The sequence below is a fragment of the Pseudophryne corroboree genome, chromosome 4, assembly GCF_028390025.1.
Source record: "Pseudophryne corroboree isolate aPseCor3 chromosome 4, aPseCor3.hap2, whole genome shotgun sequence".
In the NCBI taxonomy this organism is placed as follows: domain Eukaryota; kingdom Metazoa; phylum Chordata; class Amphibia; order Anura; family Myobatrachidae; genus Pseudophryne; species Pseudophryne corroboree.
In genome coordinates this window covers 598,889,807-598,916,509 of record NC_086447.1, presented here as the reverse complement: position 1 = coordinate 598,916,509, position 26,703 = coordinate 598,889,807, and the positions used below count along the sequence as shown (strand labels likewise).

General features: G+C 48.5%; 1 protein-coding gene across 1 annotated transcript in view; it reads right to left on the bottom strand.

The window, feature by feature from the left end:
- NUP133 (nucleoporin 133) overlaps positions 1-26,703 on the bottom strand; it is a 456,783-nt gene that overhangs the window by 86,766 nt on the left and 343,314 nt on the right. The window lies entirely within an intron of this gene.

Genomic DNA, 26,703 nt, shown 5'->3' with positions numbered 1-26,703 from the left:
ATTAACAGTATCACATAGCGATACAATGTTGTTTATTTCTGTTATAATAAACTGTGTCCTATTAATCAGTGTAATATCTGTTGCTCTTTTCTTGTTACAATAAACAATGTCCTTGATGCCTATGTTGTTATTTCCTTTTTCTTTATTCTTATTTTCTAGTGATCATGTAGTGTTATCATACAATCATATTAATGTGAATATGGTACTTCTAGTATCCCCTTGAGTGCAATGAACAGGTTATACAGTATTTAAGGCACTGGTAATTAGCCCGCCAGGGAGACCTGTTAATATAGGAGTCTAATCGCTGAGTACACAATACTTTCAATACTAATATCACTTCAATAGATTGTATTTTAATGTTTGAATATACGTCATTAGTATATCCTTATCATAGCTATTACTTCAGGCAATCATTGTCAGCCTTTTAGCGTTTGCACTGCAGCTATATACATGCCACTTGCTCCCGCTTCCTCAGACGATCACTAACCAAACTATGGTGTTTCAATTTATGTAGTGTGTTTGTCCTGCACTCTTCGTGGGTGCAGTGTGCATGTTCTGTTTAAGGCACTGTTAATTAGCCTGCCTGAGAAACCCATCAGTGCACAAGTCTTATCACCAGATACACAGTAATACAGATGTTAATGTCACCTCAGTAGGTTATAAGGGTGTAGTATGTTATGCTGGCAGTCAGGCTCCCTGCGACCAGCATACCAGTGCTGAAATCCCGACCGCCGGCATACCAACAGCTGGGCGAGCGCAAATGAGCCCCTTGGGGGCTCGCTAAGCTGCGGGCACGGTTGAACGCTACGCGCGCCACGCTATCTATTCTCCCTCCAGGGGGGTCTTGGACCACCAAGAGGGAGAAGAACTGTCGGGATTCCGGCGCCGGAATCCCGACCGCTGGCAAAGTGAAGACCACCCGGTTATAATCCTATATTTTAACACAACTGGGATTGTTATACATTTTTCATAAGTATTATTTAAGGTACTGGTAATAAGCCTTCTTACGTCTGCACCGCGGCCGTTCCCAAGCCGTTTGCACCCGCTAATACGAGCCAGACGATGTGTGGCCACTACGAGGCTAGTTTTTTCTCCGGCACTCTCACCGCCGTAGCCTCCACTAAGCTATACTGTCAGACGGTAGTAACCAATATCATGAACATTGTAACATTAGGACGTAGGACATTTCAGCGGTTATATTAGCATAACAGTCTCTGAAATGAGTTATATTTTAAATACTAATTGTGAGGTTCTCAGTGCACCCAGACAACAGCTTCTGTTTTTGTGTGTTTGTATCTAAGTTACATGTAGCAGAAAAATATACTATTTGAGGAATTGACTTGCACCTTAATGGCAACAAATGTAACAAACAAGAACCATTTGAGAGGTAAAGGGGTATATGCAATTGCGGTCGAATTCCCGAAAATGTCGAAAAACGGGACATTTTCGCCCCCCAAAAAAACTCGACAATGCAATACAGTACTTTTCGCCAAAAAAATGGCCATTCCAAATTCGACTTTTTGAAATTCGACATTTGTCAAATTCGACATTTCTGCAATGGTACAAATGCGGCATTTCGACAAAAGTATATTCAATTGAAGATTGTAAATTCGACAACAGTGCTTTTAGACAGTAAATTCGTCATTTTCAATCCGTAACACTTTGCTGGCGGAATCTAATACATTTTTTTTTAAAACATGTTTTTTTTTAGTGTTTTTTTTTATTGGTAATAGCATATCTATTTATATTAGAAGGGATTAGGTACTTGATTTGTCTATTTAGGAGGCACAAGTATTATTTATATATTTAAAAATAAATAAATAAATAAATAAATAAATATATATATATTTTTTTTTTAATGGAATGGTTTAAAAATCAGAAAAAAAAATGCGTGGGGTCCCCCCTCCTAAGCATAACCAGCCTCGGGCTCTTTGAGCCGGTCCTGGTTGCCAAAATACGGGGAAAAAAAATGACAGGGGATCCCCCGTATTTTAACAACCAGCACCGGGCTCTGCGCCTGGTCCTGGTGCAAAAAATACGGGGGACAAAAAGAGTAGGGGTCCCCCGTATTTTTTGTACCAGCACCAGGCTCCACTAGCTGGACAGATAATGCCACAGCCGGGGGTCACTTTTATACAGCGCCCTGCGGCCGTGGCATTAAATACCCAACTAGTCACCCCTAGCCGGGGTACCCTGGAGGAGTGGGGACCCCTTCAATCAAGGGGTCCCCCCCCCCAGCCACCCAAGGGCCAGGGGTGAAGCCCGAGGCTGTCCCCCCCCATCCAAGGGCTGCGGATGGGGGGCTGATAGCCATGAGTAAAAATGTAAGAATATTGGTTTTTTTGCAGAAGAACTACAAGTCCCAGCAAGCCTCCCCCGCAAGCCGGTACTTGGAGAACCACAAGTACCAGCATGCGGGGGGGAAACGGGCCCGCTGGTACCTGTAGTTCTACTGCAAAAAAAATACCCAAATAAAAACAGGACACAGACACCGTGAAAGTATAACTTTATTACATACATGCCGACTCTGGCTTCGTCTCCAATGTCGACGTCCGGGGTATCTGAAATTAAAATTATACTCACCTGATCCAGTGTCCAGTTCTTTTATTATAATCCACTTACTTGGCAAAACAAAAAAACGCATTTACCCGAACCAGACGGACTGAAAGGGGTCCCATGTTTACACATGGGACCCCTTTCCCCGAATGCAAAGACCCCCTGTGAGTACTGTCACAGAGGGTCCCTTCAGCCAATCAGGAAGCGCCACTTCGTGGCACTCTCCTGATTGGCTGTATGCGCGTCGGAGCTGTCAGACGCGCATCGCACAGTCCCCTCCATTATCTTCAATGGTGGGAACTTTGCGTTCAGCCGTGAGGTCACCCGCGGTCAGTGGCTGACCTCGGGTAACCCCACCGCTGACCGCAAAGTTCCCACCATTGAAACTAATGGAGGGAGCTGTGCGATGCGCTGTCTGCTAGCTCAGACGCGCAAAGCCAATCAGGAGCGTGCCATGAAGTGGCGCTTCCTGATTGGCTGAAGGGACCTTTCTGTGACAGGAGTCACGGGGGGTCTCTGCATTCGGGGAAAGGGGTCCCATGTGTAAACATTGGACCCCTATCAGTCCGTCTGGTTCGGGTAAATGCGTTTTTTTGTTTTGCCAAGTACGTGGATTATAATAAAAGAACTGGACACTGGATCAGGTGAGTATAATTTTAATTTCAGGTACCCCGGACGTCGACATTGGAGATGAGGCCAGAGTCGGCGTGTCAACATAGGTAAGTATGTGTGTCGGCATGTATGTAATAAAGTTATACTTTCACGGTGTCTGTGTCCTGTTTTTATTTGGGTATTTCTTTTGCAGTAGAACTACAGGTACCAGCGGACCCCCCCCCCCCCCCCCCGCATGCTGGTACTTGTGGTTCTCCAAGTACCGGCTTGCGAGGGAGGCTTGCTGGGACTTGTAGTTCTTCTGCAAAAAACAATATTCTTACATTTTCAACAAGGCTATCAGCCCCCCATCCGCAGCCCTTGGATGGGGGGGGGGGGGGGGGGGGGGGAGAGAGCCTCGGGCTTCACCCCTGGCCCTTGGGTGGCTGGGGGGGGACCCCTTGATTGAAGGGGTCCCCACTCCTCCAAGGTACCCCGGCCAGGGGTGACTGGTTGGGTATTTAATGCCACGGCCGCAGGGCGCTGTATAAAAGTGACCCCCGGCTGTGGCATTATCTGTCCAGCTAGTGGAGCCCGAGGCTGGTACAAAAAAATACGGGGGACCAGAGCCCGGTGCTGGTTGTTAAAATACGGGGGATCCCCTGTCATTTCCCCCCCCGTATTTTGGCAACCAGGCCCGGCTCAAAGAGCCCGAGGCTGGTTATGCTTAGGAGGGGGGACCCCACGCAATTTTTTTTCGGATTTTTTACCGTTTTTTTTTTAACATTTTTAAAAATCTAATCAAAATCCATCAAATCGGCCGTTTTTCGACAGCGGGACTGTCGAATTCGTTTTTTATTGAATATGTCGAATTCCGGCACCCATCTGCCGGAATTCGACGGTCGAATTGTGTCGAATTTAAAAACGGGCGAAAAAGTGCCGCAATTCGCCCGGAATTGCATATACCCCAAAGTGTCTTGAACACTTACTACCATTTGCCACCACCAAAGACCTTTGCGAAGAATGGACTGGACATGTGGGACTACTCTACAATGTAGGCAATTACTCGGGAACTAATACTGCAAAAATCTCTCTCAGCAGGTTCCCAAACTGTCAGTGTGAGGGGTTGTCTTAACTCCAGTTACTAAGGGGGAGATTGATCAAATCTGGGAGGAAATAAAGTGAAGTTCCATATACTGTAGAAAACAATCTGCTTCTGTAATTTATCTAGCGCAGCTTGTTAGAAGCGGATTGGTTGGTATGGGCAACTGGCTCACTTTATCTCCCTCCAAAATGTAATAAATCTACCCTTAAGTTCTCCAAAGCAGGGTGTGAAATAAAGACCGTGACTTCAATAAACCCAGGGACTAAGGTTGTCCATCTTAATACAAACATGACTGAATTGCCACTAGAACAGCAGTCCAAAAGTACATCTGGGAATGATGTAGGGTTTAAGCTGGAAATTATTTAGAGTACACGTTCTCAAACTCTGTCCTTCGGGTCACTCTGACCCCAAACAGGTCACACTTCGGGGACACCTAGATTTTTTAAAATGTGACAGTTGGTGATACACAATGCCCCTGCCAGGTGGCCTATGTACAGAGTTTGAGAACCACTGATATAAAGCATATACAGGGGGCTGATGTAATAAGCATTGCAGAGTTTTAAACTATCAACCAATCAGTTCCTGTCATTTTTCAAACACAGCCTGTAACATGCACTTAGGAGCCGATTGGCTATACTTTATTTAACTCCAATGTATCTCTGTCCAATGATTAGTATATCTCCCCCTATGACAGTGAGCCATTTTCCCATAAAAAGGATGATGGAATTAAGATGAGGTTTCTCAAGAATTTATTTGGTATCAAAACCAGGGGACTGCCTAAAAAGGATCTTTATAATTGTTGTAGCCTACTCCCCACCAGCAAGGGCATAACTCAGACAAATAGAGCAATCTACATGAAGAATGGAGCAAGCCCAACTCCAAATCAAAATGAAACACAAAAATAGCCACCAGCACCTCGACATCTTGCTTCTAAGCTCTGCACAGTCAAGGTTCCTACTCCTGGAGGGGAACCCTTGGTGAAGCGACCAACACAACCTCAACAGTAACTAAACTGTTAGAAGGAAATACCTAAGATAAAATGCCCTAATTTGCAACTGATCAAGTCATCAACGAGGAATACGGTTATATACAATTGTTGGCAGAAGAGTTATTCGTAGCAGTTGGAGGTCAGGGTGATATTATTCTGTTTCAAATGAATACTGGTTCCACTACCTTGTTCCCAAGCAAACCATACCAGCATGTTGCTATTAAACCATTTTATTTTCAATAGATTTATTTTCACGGTTTTTGTGGGGCAACTAGATTTTTTTTCCCTATGTTTTCTTTGCTTTAGTTATCAAACAGATGTTTCACTTGTAAGATGCAAAAATAAGAATTTACTTACCGATAATTCTATTTCTCATAGTCCATAGTGGATGCTGGGGACTCCGTAAGGACCATGGGGAATAGCGGCTCCGCAGGATACTGGGCACATCTAAAGAAAGCTTTAGGACTATCTGGTGTGCACTGGCTCCTCCCCCTATGACCCTCCTCCAAGCCTCAGTTAGGATACTGTGCCCGGACGAGCGTACACAATAAGGAAGGATTTTGAATCCCGGGTAAGACTCATACCAGCCACACCAATCACACCGTACAACTTGTGATCTGAACCCAGTTAACAGCATGATAACAGAGGAGCCTCTAGAAAAGATGGCTCACTACAGCAATAACCCGATTTTTTTTTTTTTTTTGGTAACAATAACTATGTACCAGTATTGCAGACAATCCGCACTTGGGATGGGCGCCCAGCATCCACTACGGACTATGAGAAATAGAATTATCGGTAAGTAAATTCTTATTTTCTCTAACGTCCTAAGTGGATGCTGGGGACTCCGTAAGGACCATGGGGATTATACCAAAGCTCCCAAACGGGTGGGAGAGTGCGGATGACTCTGCAGCACCAAATGAGAGAACTCCAGGTCCTCCTCAGCCAGGATATCAATTTTGTAGAATTTTACAAACGTATTTGCTCCTGACCAAGTAGCTGCTCGGCAAAGTTGTAAAGCCGAGACCCCTCGGGCAGCCGCCCAAGATGAGCCCACCTTCCTTGTGGAGTGGGCATTTACAGATTTTTGGCTGTGGCAGGCCTGCCACAGAATGTGCAAGCTGAATTGTACTACAAATCCAACGAGCAATAGTCTGCTTAGAAGCAGGAGCACCCAGCTTGTTGGGTGCATACAGGATAAATAGCGAGTCAGATTTCCTGACTCCAGCCGTCCTGGAAACATATATTTTTAGGGCCCTGACAACGTCTAGCAACTTGGAGTCCTCCAAGTCCCTAGTAGCCGCAGGCACCACAAATAGGTTGGTTCAGGTGAAACGCTGAAACCACCTTAGGGAGAAACGGAGGACGAGTCCTCAATTCCGCCCTGTCCGAATGGAAAATCAGATAAGGGCTTTTTTAGGATAAAGCCGCCAATTCTGACACGCGCCTGGCCCAGGCCAGGGCCAACAGCATGACCACTTTCCATGTGAGATATTTTAACTCCACAGATTTAAGTGGTTCAAACCAATGTGACTTTTGGAACCCAAAACTACATTGAGATCCCAAAGTGCCACTGGAGGCACAAAAGGAGGCTGTATATGCAGTACCCCTTTTACAAACGTCTGAACTTCAGGGACTGAAGCTAGTTCTTTTTGGAAGAAAATTGACAGGGCCGAAATTTGAACCTTAATGGCCCCCAATTTCAGGCCCATAGACACTCCTGTTTGCAGGAAATGTAGGAATCGACCCAGTTGAATTTCCTCCATCGGGCCTTACTGGCCTCGCACCACGCAACATATTTTCGCCAATTGCGGTGATAATGTTTTTGCGGTTACATCCTTCCTGGCTTTGATCAGGATAGGGATGACTTCATCCGGAATGCCGTCAAACGCAGCCGCGGTAAGTCTTGGAACAGACAGGGTCCTTGTTGGAGCAGGTCCCTTCTTAGAGGTAGAGGCCACGGATCCTCCGTGAGCATCTCTTGAAATTCCGGTTACCAAGTCCTTCTTGGCCAATCCGGAGCCACGAATATAGTGCTTACTCCTCTCCATCTTATCAATCTCAGTACCTTGGGTATGAGAGGCAGAGGAGGGAACACATACCCTGACTGGTACACCCACGGTGTTACCAGAGCGACTACAGCTATTGCCTGAGGGTCCCTGGACCTGGCGCAATACCTGTCGAGTTTTTCCCAACGGTTTATAATCATGTGGAAGACTTCTGGGTGAAGTCCCCACTCTCCCGGGTGGAGGTCGTGCTGAGGAAGTCTGCTTCCCAGTTGTCCACTCCCGGAATGAATACTGCCGACAGTGCTATCACATGATTTTCCGCCCAGCGAAGAATCCTTGCAGCTTCTGCCATTGCCCTCCTGCTTCTTGTGCCACCCTGTCTGTTTACGTGGGTGACTGCCGTGATGTTGTCCGACTGGATCAACACCGGCTGACCTTGAAGCAGAGGTCTTGCTAAGCTTAGAGCATTGTAAATGTCCCTTAGCTTCAGGATATTTATGTGAAGTGATGTCTCCAGGCTTGACCATAAGCCCTGGATATTCCTTCCCTGTGTGACTGCTCCCCAGCCTCGCAGGCTGGCATCCGTGGTCACCAGGACCCAGTCCTGAATGCCGAATCTGCGGCCCTCTAGAAGATGAGCACTCTGCAACCACCACAGGAGGGACACCCTTGTCCTTGGTGACAGGGTTATCCGCTGATGCATCTGAAGATGCGACCCGGACCATTTGTCCAGCAGGTCCCACTGGAAAGTTCTTGCGTGGAATCTGCCGAATGGGATTGCTTCGTAGGAAGCCACCATTTTACCCAAAACCCTTGTGCATTGATGCACTGAGACTTGGCTCGGTTTTAGGAGGTTCCTGACTAGCTCGGATAACTCCCTGGCTTTCTCCTCCGGGAGAAACACCTTTTTCTGGACTGTGTCCAGGATCATCCCTAGGAACAGAAGACGAGTCGTCGGAACCAGCTGCGATTTTGGAATATTGAGAATCCAAATCGTGCTGCCGCAACACTACCTGAGATAGTGCTACACCGACCTCCAACTGTTCCCTGGATCTTACCCTTATCAGGGAATTGTCCAAGTAAGGGATAACTAAAATTCCCTTCCTTCGAAGGAATATCATCATTTCGGCCATTACCTTGGTAAAGACCCGGGGTGCCGTGGACCATCCATACGGCAGCGTCTGAACTGATAGTGACAGTTCTGTACCATAAACCTGAGGTACCCTTGGTGAGAAGGGTAAATTTTTACATGAAGGTAAGCATCCTTGATGTCCCGAGACATCATGTAGTCCCCTTCTTCCAGGTTCGCAATCACTGCTCTGAGTGACTCAATCTTGAATTTGAACCTCTGTATGTAAGTGTTCAAAGATTTTAGATTTAGAATCGGTCTCACCGAGCCGTCCGGCTTCGGTACCACAACAGTGTGGAATAATACCCCGTTCCCTGTTGCAGGAGGGGTATCTTGATTATCACCTGCTGGGAATACAGCTTGTGAATGGCTTCCAAAACTGTCTCCCTGTCAGAAGGAGACATCGGTAAAGCCGACTTTAGGAAACGGCGAGGGGGAGACGTCTCGAATTCTAATTTGTACCCCTGAGATATCACCTGAAGGATCCAGGGGTCTACTTGCGAGTGAGCCCACTGCGCGCTGAAATTCATTGAGACGGGCCCCCCACCGTGCCTGATTCTGCTTGTAAAGCCCCAGCGTATACTGAGGGCTTGGCAGAGGCGGGAGAGGGTTTCTGTTCCTGGGAACTGGCTGATTTTTGCAGCCTTTTTCCTCTCCCTCTGTCACGGGGCAGAAATGAGGAACCTTTTGCCCGCTTGTCCACGAAAAGACTGCGCCTGATAATACGGCGTCTTCTCATGTTGAGAGGCGACCTGGGGTACAAACGTGGATTTCCCAGCTGTTGCCGTGGCCACCAGGTCTGAAAGACCGACCCCAAATAACTCCTCCCCTTAATAAGGCAATACTTCCAAATGCCGTTTGGAATACGCATCACCTGACCACTGACGTGTCCATAACCCTCTACTGGTAGAAATGGACAACGCACTTAGACTTGATGCCAGTCGGCAAATATTCCGCTGTGCATCACGCATATATAGAAATGCATCTTTTAAATGCTCTATAGGCAAAAATATACTGTCCCTATCTAGGGTATCAATATTTTCAGTCAGGGAATCCGACCACGCCAACCCAGCACTGCACATCCAGGCTGAGGCGATTGCTGGTCGCAGTATAACACCAGTATGTGTGTAAATACATTTTAGGATACCCTCCTGCTTTCTATCAGCAGGATCCTTAAGGGCGGCCATCTCAGGAGAGGGTAGAGCCCTTACAAGCGTGTGAGCGCTTTATCCACCCTAGGGGGTGTTTCCCAACGCACCCTAACCTCTGGCGGGAAAGGATATAATGCCAATAACATTTTAGAAATTATCAGTTGTTATCGGGGGAAACCCACGCATCATCACACACCTCATTTAATTTCTCAGATTCAGGAAAACTACAGGTAGTTTTTCCTCACCGAACATAATACCCCTTTTTGGTGGTACTCGTATTATCAGAAATGTGTAAAACATTTTTCATTGCCTCAATCACGTAACGTGTGGCCCTACTGGAAGTCACATTTGTCTCTTCACCGTCGACACTGGAGTCAGTATCCGTGTCGGCGTCTATATCTGCCATCTGAGGTAACGGGCGCTTTAGAGCCCCTGACGGCCTATGAGACGTCTGGACAGGCACAAGCTGAGTAGCCGTCTGTCTCATGTCAACCACTGTCTTTTATACAGAGCTGACACTGTCACGTAATTTCTTCCAACAGTTCATCCACTCAGGTGTCGACCCCCTAGGGGGTGACATCACTATTACAGGCAATCTGCTCCGTCTCCACATCATTTTTCTCCTCATACATGTCGACACAAAAGTACCGACATACAGCACACACACAGGGAATGCTCTGATAGAGGACAGGACCCCACTAGCCCTTTGGGGAGACAGAGGGAGAGTTTGCCAGCACACACCAGAGCGCTATATATATATATACAGGGATAACCTTATATAAGTGTTTTTCCCCTTATAGCTGCTGTATAGTTAATACTGCGCCTAATTAGTGCCCCCCTCTCTTTTTTTAACCCTTTCTGTAGTGTAGTGACTGCAGGGGAGAGCCAGGGAGCTTCCCTCCAACGGAGCTGTGAGGGAAAATGGCGCCAGTGTGCTGAGGAGATAGGCTCCGCCCCCTTATCGGCGGCCTTATCTCCCGTTTTTCTATGTATTCTGGCAGGGGTTAAATGCATCCATATAGCAAAGGAGCTATATGTGATGCATTTTGTTGCCATCCAAGGTGTTTTTATTGCGTCTCAGGGCGCCCCCCCCCAGCGCCCTGCACCCTCAGTGACCGGAGTGTGAAGTGTGCTGAGAGCAATGGCGCACAGCTGCAGTGCTGTGCGCTACCTTGTTGAAGACAGGACGTCTTCTGCCGCCGATTTTCCGGACCTCTTCTGCCTTCTGGCTCTGTAAGGGGGCCGGCGGCGCGGCTCTGGGACCCATCCAAGCTGGGCCTGTGATCGTCCCTCTGGAGCTAATGTCCAGTAGCCTAAGAAGCCCAATCCACTCTGCACGCAGGTGAGTTCGCTTCTTCTCCCCTTAGTCCCTCGATGCAGTGAGCCTGTTGCCAGCAGGTCTCACTGAAAATAAAAAACCTAAACTAAAACTTTCACTAAGAAGCTCAGGAGAGCCCCTAGTGTGCACCCTTCTCGTTCGGGCACAGAGATCTAACTGAGGCTTGGAGGAGGGTCATAGGGGGAGGAGCCAGTGCACACCAGATAGTCCTAAAGCTTTCTTTAGATGTGCCCAGTCTCCTGCGGAGCCGCTATTCCCCATGGTCCTTACGGAGTCCCCAGCATCCACTTAGGACGTTAGAGAAACATAGTGATTCTGGGGTAGCTGTATGGAAACAGTATGAGTTCCAGGCGTATGGTATCGCGGCGTGCGACATACCGATCCCGGAGTTTAAAATACCAACAGGGGTGAGTTGAGGGTGTTCTACCCTCTCCCCACCCCCCTAACTCTAACCCTCCCTACCCGCAGCCTAATCCTAACCTCCCCCCTTTGTGCCTAACCCTAACCACCCCCCCAGAGGTGCCTAAACCTAACCCCCCAAACCCCACTGCCTAAACCTAACCCTCCCGCCTCGTAGCATAACCCTAACCCCCCGGGTAATAGCCTAACCCTACACCCCCGGGATGCAGCCTACCCCCCCCCCCCCCCCGCTTACCTCTACGATGTTGCCCTCTTCCTGAATGCCAGGGTCAGCATTCCGGCGTCCGTATTTTGGCTGCCGGGTTACCGACAGCCGGGATCCTGACTGCTTTCCAGATGTATTAAGAGTTGCTGATACCGCTTCTTCCCAATGTATTAATGTGCCAATGTGTGCTAAATGACAAGGGCGCTATGGTACTGCTATTTTTAAGATAGCGGGGTAATGTATGAACGTGTGCGGTGTGCTCTGGTGGAGATTGCCAGAGGGTAGACTTTTCACTCCCCATCTCCGTCAGATGAGACGTTCATACATCTCGTCGGTGTTGCTTCCTGCTTTGCCTTGGTAAAGAAGTAAAGCAGGATGCAATATGTGCCGCTATAATATATTTCCCCCTCTATTTCTTCAGGGTTTAAAGTTTAGAATTTAGGGGTCTATGTACTAAGCCTTGGAGAGTGATAAAGTGGAGAGAGTTAAAGTACCAACCTCCCAGCTCTTGTCATTTTTCAAACACGTGGGTAAATGTATTACCCTGCTATATGGGGGAGAAGCAGTATCAGCGCATGTTATGTGCTCTATACCGCTTCTCCCCCATGTATGATGGCTGCGGTGCGGGCACAGTGACAGGGACGCTATGCACCCTTGTCCATATCGGCGCTGCTATCTAACAGATAGCAGGCAGATGTGCTTGGGCAATGTATGAATGGTCAGCATCGCAGGTGGAGATCAGCTGCAGGTGGAGTTGCCAACACATTGGTGAATACCCTCAGTGCTGTGGAGAGACCAAATGGCAGGGCCTGGAACTGGTAGTGACAGTCCTGCAGTACAAATCGTAGATAAACCTGATGAGGCGGCCAGATCTGAATGTGAAGGTACGCATCCTTGATATCCAGAGACACTAGGAATTCCCCTTCCTCCAGACCTGAGATCACCGGTCTCAGAGACTCCATCTTGAACTTGAACACTCTTAAGAACGGGTTCAAGGACTTGAGGTTCAGAATCGGCTGTACCGAACTGTCCGGTTTCGGTACTACAAACAAGTTGGAATAGTACCCCTTGTTGTGCAGATGAAGTGGAACTGGAACAATGACTTGAGTCTGTACCAGATTTTGGATGGCATGCTGCAAAGTTATACTTGCCTCTTGTGAAGCTGGTAAGCCTGATTTGAAGAATCTGTGAGGTGGGCGCTCTTGGATCTCCAGTCTGTAGTCCAGTCTGAAATAAGATATATTACCCAGGGATCCCAGCATGAACTTGACCAGATGTGACTGAAGAATTTTAGTCGTGCTCCCATCTGACAGCCCTCCAAGCATCGTGGTCCACCATCATGCTGAAGGCTTTAAGGAAACAGAGCCTGAGCTCTGTTCCTGAGCACCTGCAGTTGGTTTGCGTGGTTTACCTCTTGCGCCTCTGGAGGCCGTAGAAGCACCTCTGGATTTGCCCTTAAACTTGGCCGTCCGAAAGGACTGTTAATTTGAAGCTGAATAAGCTTCAAGGTGGAGCTGTAGAAGGAAGATATGTGGACTTACCCGCAGCAGCTTTGGAGATCCATTTGGCTAGTTCATCTCCAAACAATGCCTCTCCTGTGAATAGTAGGCCTTTCACGCCTTTCATGGAGTCCGCATCAGCAGTCCACTTATGTGCACTGTTTGAGTTCTAGTTGGCGCCACAGATGGCTGCCTCGGTGCTGCTCTGCCAAGCAGCCTTCGTTTTTAGTCTTGCATGTATAATATGTCGAGTCTATTGTACAGTTGCAATGTGCAGTATCAACTCATATGTGTAATTGTAATGTATGCTACGTTTTTCCCCTTCTTATGCTATGTATTCCCCCTTCATGTTGCTGCTTGGCAATGCATTGTACCACAAAGAATTCCTAGTGTACGCAAGTACACCTGGCCAATAAAGCGGATTCTGATTCTGGTGTAGCCACAAGCCCCTGCGTGCTGACACTGCCCTAGCGGTGGTGCGTGCGCTAAGCAAACCTAGGTCTTCTATGGCTTTCACCATAAAGTTTGCAGAGTCCTGTAAATGATGCAGGAGTAAAACAACATCCCCCCTAGACAAGGAATCTAACCCCTCAATTAGGTTACCTGACCATTTACAATGGCTTTTGTGATCCACGCACATGCAATAGTGGGTCTCTTGGCCACCCCAGCAGCTGTGTACAATGATTTGAGTGTAGTCTCAATTTTACGATCAGCCGTGTCTTTTAGGGAGGCTTCACCAGGGACAGGCATTACAATTTTTCGTGACAGCCTAGAGACTGATGCGTCCGCTATCGGTGGATTTTCCCATTTTTTCCCTATCCTCCAGAGGAAAAGGAAAAGATGAGGGCAACCTTTTAGGGATTTGAAATTTCTTATCAGGATTAACCCACGGTTCTTCAAACAGGGTATTCAATTCCTCTGACTTCTTGTTTACATTAAAATAAGATTCCTCACACTCCTCTGACACCTTAACAGTAATTTGCAGAACATCTCCGATAGCCTCTATAAGAGCCTTAGTATCCCCCCTCCTACAAATCCACCTCGCCCTCCTCCATGTCTGACCCGTCAGCGTCAGACTGCAGGATATGGGCCAGAGATCGTTTTTGCGGAAAAATGGGTGGGGATAGAGACGCTGGTTTGGGGACTGAGTCTCTATTTATAAACTCATCCACAGTCTGTCTTAAGTATTGCGTCTCTTTCTCATTGCGGGATCATTTCATAGATATTATAAATATTGGAGATCATTCCCTTAATGGAATTAACCCATTCCGGTTCAGCCCTGCTATTCTGGGAAGGTGCACTGCCCTGAGCACCCAGTAGTGAGCCCACCAGTGAAGAGGAACACTCCGCTGTACAAGAAACACACTCTTTGCCTGACATAATGTAAATGTGACAGCACACACACACACAGGAAAAAGGTTAAGCACAATTAACCCACAAAGAGCCCTTCAGGGAGACACAGAGCTATTTGGAGCCAGCTCACGCCACGCCCTTATCGCTAATGCCAAGCTTAGCCGGCTCGCAGACTAAGTACCCTGATAGGGGACTTAGTACACTAATAATCGTCGTCCCCCCCCCTCTATGACTCCCTGGTACCGCTGAGGTAATCTGGAGTCTCTCTGGAGGAGCTGCGCGTCCCTGTCAGTCAGTGTCTGTGTCCACTGCAGAGGGAAAATGGCACTGGTGAGCTGCTGTATCCGCTCATAGTGAAGGCCCCGCCCCTTCAATGGCGCGCGGTCTTCCCGTTTTTTTTTAAAACTGGCTGAGGTAATCTGGTGCTTAAAATGGAGAGAAAACCGTTTTAAGGCTGTTTTTGCCAGTGTGGGTACTGTGTACAGTATACTGAGACACAGCTGTGTACTGTGTCTGAAGACGCATTCCGCCCCGGTTAGAAGCCGTGCGTCTCCGTACCCTCATGCCGCCACAATGGCCGGCGCCCCGCTAGTACTCACCACTCTTCATTCTTCTGGCTCTGCTAGGGGTGGCGGCGTGCTGCGGGAATGTACGCTCGCCATAAAGGGGCTTGAAAATAGTTCCCTCAAGAGCTCAGTGTCCTGTCAGCGGGGGAACGGGACCATTAACCCTTCAAGAGGTTGGGCCGTTCCCCTCCCTAAGTCCCACGAAGCAGGCAGGCGGATGCCAACCAGCCCTGCTTGAAAATAACAAACATATAAAATAAATGCAGAAAACTATTCAGGAGCATCCATAAGCGTGACCGACTCCTCTGGGCACATTTTCTAAATGGAGTCTGGTAGGAGGGGCATAGAGGGAGGGGCCAGTCCACACTATCAAATTCTTAAAGTGCCCATGGCTCCTAGAGGACCTGACTATACCCCATGGTACTAAATGGAACCCTGTATCCTCTAGGATGTAAGAGAAAATATTATTTTAATTACCTACCGGTAAATCCTTTTCTCGTAGTCCGTAGAGGATGCTGGGGTCCACATTAGTACCATGGTGGGTATAGACGGTCTACTAGGAGCCACTGGCACTTTAAGAGTTTGAAAGTGTGGGCTGGCTCCTCCCTCTATGCCCCTCCTAACAGACTCAGTCTAGAAACTGTGCTCGAGGAGACTGACAACTTCGAGAAAAGGATTTTATACAGATAGTGGCGAGAGTCACACCAGCTCAAACATACAAGGCAAACCAAGCTAACTAGTCTGAAACATCAGCAACGGCTGAACAATATTACTTAACCAAGTAACAAAACAGTACTGAACCAAGAACTAAGCAGTACTGAACAAAGTAACCACTGCAGGATCACGAAGCGCTGGGCGGGCTCCCAGCATCCTCTATGGACTACGAGAAAAGGATTTACCGGTAGGTAATTAAAATCCTATTTTCTCTTACGTCCTAGAGGATGCTGGGGTCCACATTAGTACCATGGGGATGTACCAAAGCTTCCAGAACAGGAGGGAGAGCGCGGAGGCATCCTGCAGAACTGATTGACCAAACTTCAGGTCCTCAGTGGCCAAGGTATCGAACTTGTAGAACTTAGCAACCGTGTTCGACCCCGACCACTAGGGCGTCCACCGCCACGGCTTGTGGGTCCCTCGACCTGGAACAATACCGCCGAAGCTTCTTGTTGAGACGAGAGGCCATCATGTCTATTTGAGGTACACCCCAAAGATCTGTCACCTCCGTGAACTCCTCTGGATGGAGTCCCCACTCTCCTGGATGGAGATTGTGTCCGCCGAGGAAGTCCGCCTCCCAGCTGTCTACTCCCGGAATGAAGATTGCTGACAGTGCTAACGTGCGTTTTTCTGCCCAGACGATGATTCTTGTTACCTCTGACATTGCAGCTCTGCTCTTCGTTCCGCCCTCTAGGTTTATGTAAGCCACTGTCGTTACATTGTCCGACTGCACTTGAATGGCTCGATCTCGCAGAAGATGGGCAGCTTATAGAAGATCGTTGTAGACAGCTCTTAGTTCCCAAATGTTTATTGGTAGGCTGGATTCAGACTTGACCACCTTCCTTGGAAGGTTGCCCCCTGAGTGACTGCACCCCAGTCTCGGAGACTTGCATCCGTGGTTAGAAGGATCCAGTCCTGAATCCCGAACCTGCGGCCCTCCAGAAGGTGAGGTAGTTGTAGCCACCAGAGGAGTGAAATCCTGGCTTTTGGCGACAGACGTATTCTCTGGTGCATGTGTAGATCAGATCCAGACCACCTGTCCAGGAGATCCAGTTGGAAGGGCCGAGCATGAAACCTTCCGTACTGTAGAGCCTCGTAAGAGGCCACAATCTTCCCCAGAAGGCGAATGCACTGATGAACCGAAACCTTGGCTGGCTTCAGGACATCCCGGACCATTGTTTGTATCACCAACGCTTTTTCCCCCAGAAGACACACCCTCTGCACTTCTGTGTCGAGGATCATTCCTAGAAAAGACAACATCCTGGTCGGCTCCAAAAACGATTTTGGAAAATTCAGGATTCAACCGTGTTCCCTGAGCAGATGAGTCGTTAGAACAATGGACTGCAACAACCTCTCCCTGGGCGATGCCTTTATCAGCAGATCGTCCAGATATGTAATTATGTTCACCCCGTTTGCGGCGGAGAACCATCATCTCTGTCATCACCTTGGTGAACATCCTCGGTGCGGTGGAGAGGCCGAATGATAGTGCCTGTCCAACAATGCACATCTGAGAGAAGCCTGGTGAGGCGGCGAAATCGGATTGTGGATGTACGCATCCTTGATATCCAGGGATACCAGAAACTCTCCCTCCTTCAGACATGAAATCACTGCTCTGAGAGACTCCATTTCTAATTTGAACACCCTCAGGTAAGGGTTCAACGATTTCAAGTTCAAAATTGGTCTGAACGAACCAGTCGGTATCAGTCCCACGAAAAGGTTTGAATAATAACCCTTGTTTTGCATATGAGGTAGAACTGGGACAATGACCTGTGATTTTTACCAATTAAAGGATGGCTTCCTGTAGAATAGCCCTGTCTGTCAGCAAAGCTGGCAAGCCTGATTTGAAGAATCAGTGAGGCGGGAGTTCTTGAAACTCCAGTCTCTACCCCTGGGACAAAATATCCTGTACCCAGGATCCCGGCCGGATGACACCCAGACGTGGCTGAAACGTCTGAGTCTCGCACCCATCAGCCCGTCCTCCAGGCTTTGAGGTCCACCGTCATGCTGAGGATTTTGAGGAACCAGAAGCAGGTCTCTGGTCAAGGGAGACTGCGGGTGCAGGCCTCTTAAATTTTGCCGGACCACCTCTAAAGGAAGTGGTAGAAGGTTTGGGCTCTTTTGTCTTAGCGGTCCGAAAGGACTGCTGCACAACTGAAGAAAACGGTTTATTCGTAGAAGGAGTAGCAGAGGGAAGGAAAGGTGACAAACGCGGTTGCCGTGGAAATCCACACATCCAATGCTTCCCCAAATAGAGCCTGACCTGTGTAGGGTAGGTTCTCCAGACTTCTCCTGGATTCCACGTCTGCAGATCATTGGCGTAGCCAGAGTCCCCTGCGAGCTGATACCGACATGGAGGATATCCGTGCAGTCAGCGTTCCCAGGTCTTTCATGGATTCCACCCTGTACTCCGCAGAATCCTGTATGTTACATAAAACCAATTAAATGTCACTACTATCCATTGCATCCAAATCCTCTAGTAATGTGCCACCACTTTACTATGGCTTTAGAAATCCATGCACAGGCAATAGTGGGCCTTAAGGCCACTCCTGAAGCAGTGTATATGGATTTGAGCGTAGTGTCAATCTTACGATCAGCCGGTTCTTTCAACGCGGTAGAACCAGGGACAGGTAAAACCGCCTTTTTAGACAGTCTGGAGACAGATGCGTCAACAATTGGTGGGTTTTCCCATTTTTTCTGCAGCATATTTACAGAGTCCCTAGACATGACTGTGTGAGATAGTAAACACCCGCACATACACAGGGAAATGTCAGACACAGTTTTCCCCCAAGTATGCCACAGAGAGACACAGAGATTGGAGCCAACCCACACACAGTGCTTTTTAAGGTAGAACTAATGACACTACCAGCGCTGTCTGTGTACCTTAATAGACTACACAGACTTTACACAGCCTCCCCCCTCCCTTCTACAACCCACTGGTACCGTACAAGATAGCTGGAGTTGGCTTGGAGGGACAGCTCTCCCTGTCAGCGCTTCTGCAGGCAGGAAAATGGCGCTGAACGCAGCTGGGTCCGCTCTGAGTAGAGGCTCTGCCCCCTTTCATGGCGTTGCTTCCCGTTTTCCTGTAGTTTATAATGGCTCGAGGAATTGTGCTGGCAGCAGTCCTGGGACCCTGACAGGCTTGTTGGACAGTGTAGGGTGTAGGCGCTGGCTCAGGGCGCCCCTCACAGCGCCGCACCATGTACAGATGAGCCCCGGAGCAGTTAGTACTGCGCTTACTACCCTGTTGCCGCCATCTTCACACCGGCTTCCCGCTTGCCAGGGGGGCTGGTGACTAACTCACCACTGAAGTCTTCTGACTCTGTAAGGGGGTGGCGGCATGCTGCTGGGGTGAGCGATCCCCTTTGGTGGTGAACGTTCGATACCCTCAGGAGCTCAGTGTCCTGTCAGCAGAGATAGTGGCTCAGACCCCTCAGGGCGGACACTACTCCCCCCCACCTTAGTCGTTCGAAGCAGGGAGGCTGCTGGCCTAAACTCTAAATAAATAAAAAAAAGAACTCCTATGGAGCTCCCCTAGCTGTGACCGGCTTCTCCGGGCACATTTTCTAAACAGAGTCTGGTAGGAGGGGCATAGAGAGAGGAGCCAGCCCACACTCTGAAACTCTTAAAGTGCCAGTGGCTCCTAGGGGACCCGTCTATACCCCATGGTACTAATGTGGACCCCAGCATCCTCTAGGACGTAAAAGAAACTAACATTAAAAACCCATCTCAATACTTCCCTCTTCCTCTATCTCAGTGTTTCCCAACCTCAGTCCTTAAGGAACACTAACAGTCCATGTTTAGTGATATCCATGCTTGAACACAGATGGCTAAATCAAAATAACTGAAGTACCAATGAAATCACCCATGCGCAATTATGGCTATCCTTAACTGGACTGCTAGTGTGCTTTGGGGACCATGGTTGGGAACCCATACGCTCTAACTTTACCACAGCACAAAAAGAAACATATTAAATTACATTCCAGGGAATGGTAGAGAAGGGTTGGGTATAGGTTACCGGTAGTCAGCATCTTGACGCCAGGATCCCGGCTGCCGAATGCTGGCTGGTGGGTGGGAATAGTCCCCGTTAGTCGCCACACAGACTGTGGGGATTTGGATCGTGTGGGATGTAGGGATAGGTAATGTGACCAATGGTCTCCTGTGACCGCCGGTCACACAACTACATCCATAGAGAAAATAAGATTTTAAACCTACCGGTAAATCTTTATCTCCTAATCCGTAGAGGATGCTGGGGACTCCGTAAGGACCATGGGGTATATACGGGCTCCACAGGAGACATGGGCACTAAAGAAGAACTTTAGAATGGGTGTGCACTGGCTCCTCCCTCTATGCCCCTCCTCCAGACCTCAGTTAGAGAAACTGTGCCCAGAGGAGACGGACAGTACGAGGAAAGGATTTTGTAATCTAAGGGCAAGATTCATACCAGCCCACACCATCCACACCGTATAACCTGGAATATACGCAACCAGTTAACAGTATGAACAAACAGTATCAGTCAACGACTGATCTTAACTGTAACATAACCCTTATGTAAGCAAGAACTATGGCCCTCATTCCGAGTTGTTCGCTCGGTATTTTTCATCGCATCGCAGTGAAAATCCGCTTAGTACGCATGCGCAATGTTCGCACTGCGACTGCGCCAAGTAACTTTACTATGAAGAAAGTAATTTTACTCACGGCTTTTTCTTCGCTCCGGCGATCGTAATGTGATTGACAGGAAATGGGTGTTACTGGGCGGAAACACGGCGTTTCAGGGGCGTGTGGCTGAAAACGCTACCGTTTCCGGAAAAAACGCAGGAGTGGCCGGAGAAACGGTGGGAGTGCCTGGGCGAACGCTGGGTGTGTTTGTGACGTCAACCAGGAACGACAAGCACTGAAATGATCGCACAGGCAGAGTAAGTCTGAAGCTACTCTGAAACTGCTAAGTAGTTAATCGCAATATTGCGAATACATCGGTCGCAATTTTAAGAAGCTAAGATTCACTCCCAGTAGGCGGCGGCTTAGCGTGTGTAACTCTGCTAAAATCGCCTTGCGACCGATCAACTCGGAATGAGGGCCTATATACAAGTCATGCAGAAAATATGTCCGCACTGGGACGGGCGCCCAGCATCCTCTACGGACTAGGAGAAAAAAATTTACCGGTAGGTTTAAAATCTTATTTTCTCTTACGTCCTAGAGGATGTTGGGGACTCCGTAAGGACCATGGGGATTATACCAAAGCTCCTAACCGGGCGGGAGAGTGCGGATGACTCGGCAGCACCGATTGAGCAAACATGAGGTCCTCATCAGCCAGGATATCAAACTTGTAGAATTTAGCAAAAGTGTTTGAACCCGACCAAGTAGCTGCTCGGCACAGCTGTAAAGCCGAGACGCCTCGGGCAGCCGCCCAAGAAGAGCCCACCTTCCTAGTGGAATGGGCCTTTACCGAATTTTGTACCGGCAATCCAGCCATAGAATGAGCCTGCTGAATCGTGTTACAGATCCAGCGAGCAATAGTCTGCTTAGAAGCAGGAGCGCCAACCTTGTTGGCTGCATACAGGACAAACAGAGCTTCTGTTTTCCTAATTCGAGCCGTCCTGGCTACGTAAATTTTTAAGGCCCTGATTACATCAAGGGATTTGGAATCCTCCAAATCTCCCGAAGCCACAGGCACCACAATAGGTTGGTTCATATGAAAAGAGGAAACCACCTTAGGCAAAAATTGAGGACGAGTCCTCAACTCTGCTCTATCCACATGGAAAATGAGATAGGGGCTCTTATGAGACAAGGCGGCCAATTCGGACACCTGCCTTGCAGATGCCAAGGCCAACAACATGACCACCTTCCAAGTGAGAAATTTTAACTCAACCGTTTGAAGAGGCTCAAACCAGTGAGATTTTAGGAACTGTAACACCACGTTAAGGTCCCATGGTGCCACTGGGGGCACAAAAGGAGGCTGGATGTGCAGCACTCCCTTTACAAAAGTCTTGACTTCTGGGAGAGAAGCCAATTCTTTCCGGAAGAATATAGAAAGGGACGAAATCTGTACCTTAATGGAGCCTAACTTTAGGCCCATATCCACTTCAGTCTGTAGAAAGTGGAGAAACCGTAGGAGCATTCTTGGCTTCACACCAAGAAACATACTTCCTCCAGATACGGTGATAATGTTTCGCCGTCACCTCCTTCCTAGCCTTTATCAGAGTAGGGATGACTTCCTCCGGAATACCCTTCCCAGCTAGGATTTGGTGTTCAACCGCCATGCCGTCAAACGTAACCGCGGTAAGTCTTGGAACACGCAGGGCCCCTGCTGTAACAGGTCCTCCCTGAGAGGAAGAGGCCATGGATCTTCTGTGACCAGCTCCTGAAGATCTGAATACCAGGCCCTTCGAGGCCACTCTGGAACAATGAGTATTGTCTGCACTTTTTTTCGCCTTATGATTCTCAGTATCTTTGAGATGAGAGGAAGGAACACATAGACCGACTGAAACACAGATACTGCCTGAGGGTCCCTTGACCTGGCACAATACCTCCGAAGCTTCTTGTTGAGACGTGACGCCATCATGTCTATTTGAGGAAGTCCCCAAAGACTTGTTATCTCTGCAAAAACTTCTTGATGAAGTCCCCACTCTCCTGGATGGAGATCGTGTCTGCTGAGGAAGTCTGCTTCCCAGTTGTCCACTCCCGGAATGAATACCGCTGACAGAGCGCTTACGTGATTTTCTGCCCAGCACAGAATCCTGGTGGCTTCCGCCATTGCCACTCTGCTCCTTGTCCCGCCTTGGCGGTTTACATGAGCCACGGCTGTGACGTTGTCTGACTGAATCAAAACCGGTAGGTTGCGAAGAATATTCTCCGCTTGTCGTAGGCCGTTGTATATGGCCCTCAATTCCAGTATGTTGATGTGTAGACAAGCCTCCTGGCTTGACCACAGTCCCTGAAAATTCCTTCCTTGTGTGACTGCTCCCCATCCTCGGAGGCTCGCGTCCGTGGTCACCAGAACCCAGTCCTGAATGCCGAACCTGCGACCCTCTAGAAGGTGAGCACTCTGGAGCCACCACAGGAGACACACCCTGGCCCTGGGGAACAGAGTTATTTTCTGATGTATGTGAAGGTGGGACCCGGACCACTTGTCCAAAAGGTCCCACTGAAACGTCCTCGCATGAAACCTGCCGAAGGGGATGGCCTCGTAGGTCGCCACCATTTTCCCCAGTACTCGAGTGCACTGATGGACTGACACTTTAGGTTTTAACAGGTCTCTTACCATGTTCTGGAGTTCCTGGGTTTTTTCCTCGGGAGAAAAACCCTCCTTCGTTCTGTGTCCAGAATCATGCGTAAGAAAGACAGCCGAGTCGTTGGAACCAACTGCGACTTTGGTAGATTTAGAATCCATCCATGTTGCTGTAGCACTCCCAGGGAGAGCGACACGCTTTTCTGCAACTGTTCCTTTGATCTCGCTTTTATCAGGAGATCGTCCAAGTACGGGATAATTGTGACTCCTTGCCTGCGTAGGAGCACCATAATTTCCGCCATTACCTTGGTGAACACCCTCGGGGCCGTGGAAAGCCCCAACGGCAACGTCTGAAACTGGTAATGACAGTCCTGTACAGCGAATCTCAGGTATGCCTGAGGAGGAGGATATATGGGGACGTGAAGGTATGCATCCTTTATGTCTAATGACACCATAAAATCCCCCCCTTCCAGGCTGGAGATGACTGCCCTGAGCGATTCCATCTTGAACTTGAACCTTTTTAAGAACAGGTTCAGGGATTTTAGATTTAGAATGGGTCTGACCGAGCCATCCAGTTTCGGGACCACAAATAGGGTTGAATAGTACCCTTTCCCCTGTTGTGTTAGGGGAACCTTGATAATCACTTGCTGTTGACACAGCTTTTGAATTGCAGCTAAAATTATCTCCCTCTCTCGGGGAGAAGCTGGTAAAGCCGATTTGAAGAATCGACGAGGAGGCACGTCTTCGAATTCCAGCTTGTAGCCTTGGGATACAATTTCCATCACCCAAGAATCCACGTCCGACTGAACCCAGACGTGGCTGAAGAGTCGACGACGTGCCCCCACCGGTGCGGCCTCCCTCAGTGGAGCCCCAGCGTCATGCGGTGGATTTAGTAGAAGCCGGGGAGGACTTCTGTTCCTGGGAACTGGCCGTAGCAGGCATTCTTTTCCCTCTACCCTTACCTCTGCGAGGAAGGGAGAGCCCCGACCTCTTCTGGACTTATGCGACCGAAAGGACTGCATCTGATACTGTGGAGTTTTCTTTTGCTGCGGGGGAACATAAGGCAAAAAGGTAGATTTACCCGCGGTAGCTGTGGAAACTAGGTCCGCGAGACCTTCCCCATATAAAACCTCACCCTTGTAAGGTAAAACTTCCATATGCCTCTTTGAGTCGGCATCACCCGTCCATTGGCGGGTCCACAGTACTCGCCTAGCCGAGACCGACATCGCGTTGGCCCTTGAACCTAGTAGTCCGATGTCTCTCTGAGCGTCCCTCATATATAAGACTGCGTCCTTGATGTGACCTAAGGCCAACAAAATGGTATCCCTATCCAGGGTATCAAAATCAGCTGACAAGGTATCTGTCCAAGCTGCTACCGCGCTACAGACCCAAGCCAATGCTATAGCCGGTCTGAGTAAAGCACCAGTATGTGTATAAATTGATTTTAAAGTCGTTTCCGGTCTGCGATCAGCAGGATCTTTGAGAGCTGCCATGTCTGGGGACGGTAGCGCCACCTTTTTGGATAAGCGCGTCAAAGCTTTGTCCACCCAGGGCGAGGATTTCCACCGTACCCTGTCCTGTGCCGGGAAAGGATACGCCATAAGAATTCTTTTGGGAATCTGCAGTTTTTTGTCTGGAGTTTCCCAAGCTTTTTCAAATAACGCGTTCAGTTCATGAGATGAGGGAAAGGTTACCTCAGGTTTCTTTTCCTTAAACATGTGTACCCTCGGGACAGAGGGGTCATCTGTGATATGCAAAACATCTTTTATTGCAATAATCATATAATGAATACTTTTTGCTACCCTTGGGTGTAGCCTTGCATCATCGTAGTCGACACTAGAGTCAGAATCCGTGTCGGTATCAGTGTCTGCTATTTGGGATAGGGGACGTTTTTGAGACCCTGAAGGGCCCTGTGACACAGTCAAAGCCATTGATTGACTCCCCGTATTATCCCTGGACTCTGCTTTGTCCAATCTCTTACGTAACAAGGTCACATTTGCATTTAAAACATTCCACATGTCCAACCAATCAGGTGTCGGCGTTGCCGACGGAGACACCACAATCATCTGCTCCACCTCCTCTCTAGAGGAGCCTTCCGCCTCAGACATGCCGACACAGGCGTACCCCCCCCCACACACACAAACAGGGATTGTATATATATATATATATATATATATATATATATAGAGACAGTTCCCCGATAAGGCACTTTGTAGAGACAGAGAGAGAGTATGCCAGCACACACCCGGCGCCAATAACACTGGAAACAAAATTCCCAGATAAACAGCGCTTTTATATAATCAGATAGATAAATCTATACACTCACTGCGCCTTACAAGTGTCCCCCCCTCTTTTTTGCCCTCTGTCACCGTGTTCAGCAGGGGAGAGTCCGGGGAGCCAGCTTCTGCAGTGTGCTGTGGAGAAAATGGCGCTGGTTAGTGCTGTAAGATCAAGCTCAGCGGCGGGCTTCGGTCCCGCTCAAATTTATTTATACTGGCGGGGGATTATAAAATATATTGCCTCCGCAGCCTATATATTCATATGAGCCAGTCCTAGAGGTTTATTGCTGCCCAGGGCGCCCCCCCTGCGCTTTGCACCAATCCGTACCTGCAGTGTGTGTAGTGTGTGGGAACAATGACGCGCAGCGTTACCTCATAGAAGATCTGAAGTCTTCTGCCGCCTTTGAAGTCTTCTTTCTTCGTATACTCACCCGGCTTTTATCTTCCGGCTCTGCGAGGAGGACGGCGGCGCGGCTCTGGGATGAACGGCGAGGGTGAAACCTGCGTTCCGACTCCCTCTGGAGCTAATGGTGTCCAGTAGCCTAAGAAGCAGAGCCTATCATTTAAGTAGGTCTGCTTCTCTCTCCTCAGTCCCACGATGCAGGGAGCCTGTTGCCAGCAGTGCTCCCTAAAAATAAAAAACCTAACAAAATTATTTTTCAGAGAAACTCAGGAGAGCTCCCCTGTAATGCACCCAGTCTCCTCTGGGCACAGGATCTAACTGAGGTCTGGAGGATGGGCATAGAGGGAGGAGCCAGTGCACGCCCATTCTAAAGTTCTTTATAGTGCCCATGTCTCCTGCGGAGCCCGTCTATACCCCATGGTCCTTACGGAGTCCCCAGCATCCTCTAGGACGTAAGAGAAAACATATTAAATATACACAACAGGCTAAAGGCTATCCGTGTTAATGGCAGATAACGTGAAATATCTAATAAAATGAAACACATATACAACAAGAACATCTTACCAGCATTCAAGGCCCTGGGCAAAGCAATGCACTGGAGGCCATAAACACCCATTTACAGGAACCAATTTAATCAAAATCATAAAATGGCTTCTTTTGCAGTCCTGCCCCGTCTCTCCACATGCTTCCATACAGTGAATGGCTGTCAGCACTCTGATTGGTGGATAACTCGAGCTATCCTCCAATCAGCATGCTGACAGCAATTCACTGTTTGGCTGCAGGTGAGAAGACTCTGATTGCATGACCACCACCTAATCCCATGCTTGAAGGGCCCTAGAATGCATAGTGTGTCTATTCTTTAAGACAGCTCTGAGCAAGAGAAATATGGTATATTATGGGATATACAGAAGTAATTGTAACCAATAATAAGTCTGACAAAAGACAATGCTATTACTGGCAACAGAGACTAGCTAAGTGCCACTCTACAAGGAGCCTCATCAGGGAAATTAATACAAAGTGTACTAATCAATTCGCTGGGAAGAAGCAGCAATACCTTTCTCACAAGAAGTCAGGCTCTATCTTAAATTTATACATCTGTTGCTGTACCTCAGCAGGAAAGTCTGGGAAGAACATCAATTGTTCATATATTTCATGTCACATAGGTCTTCAGTTT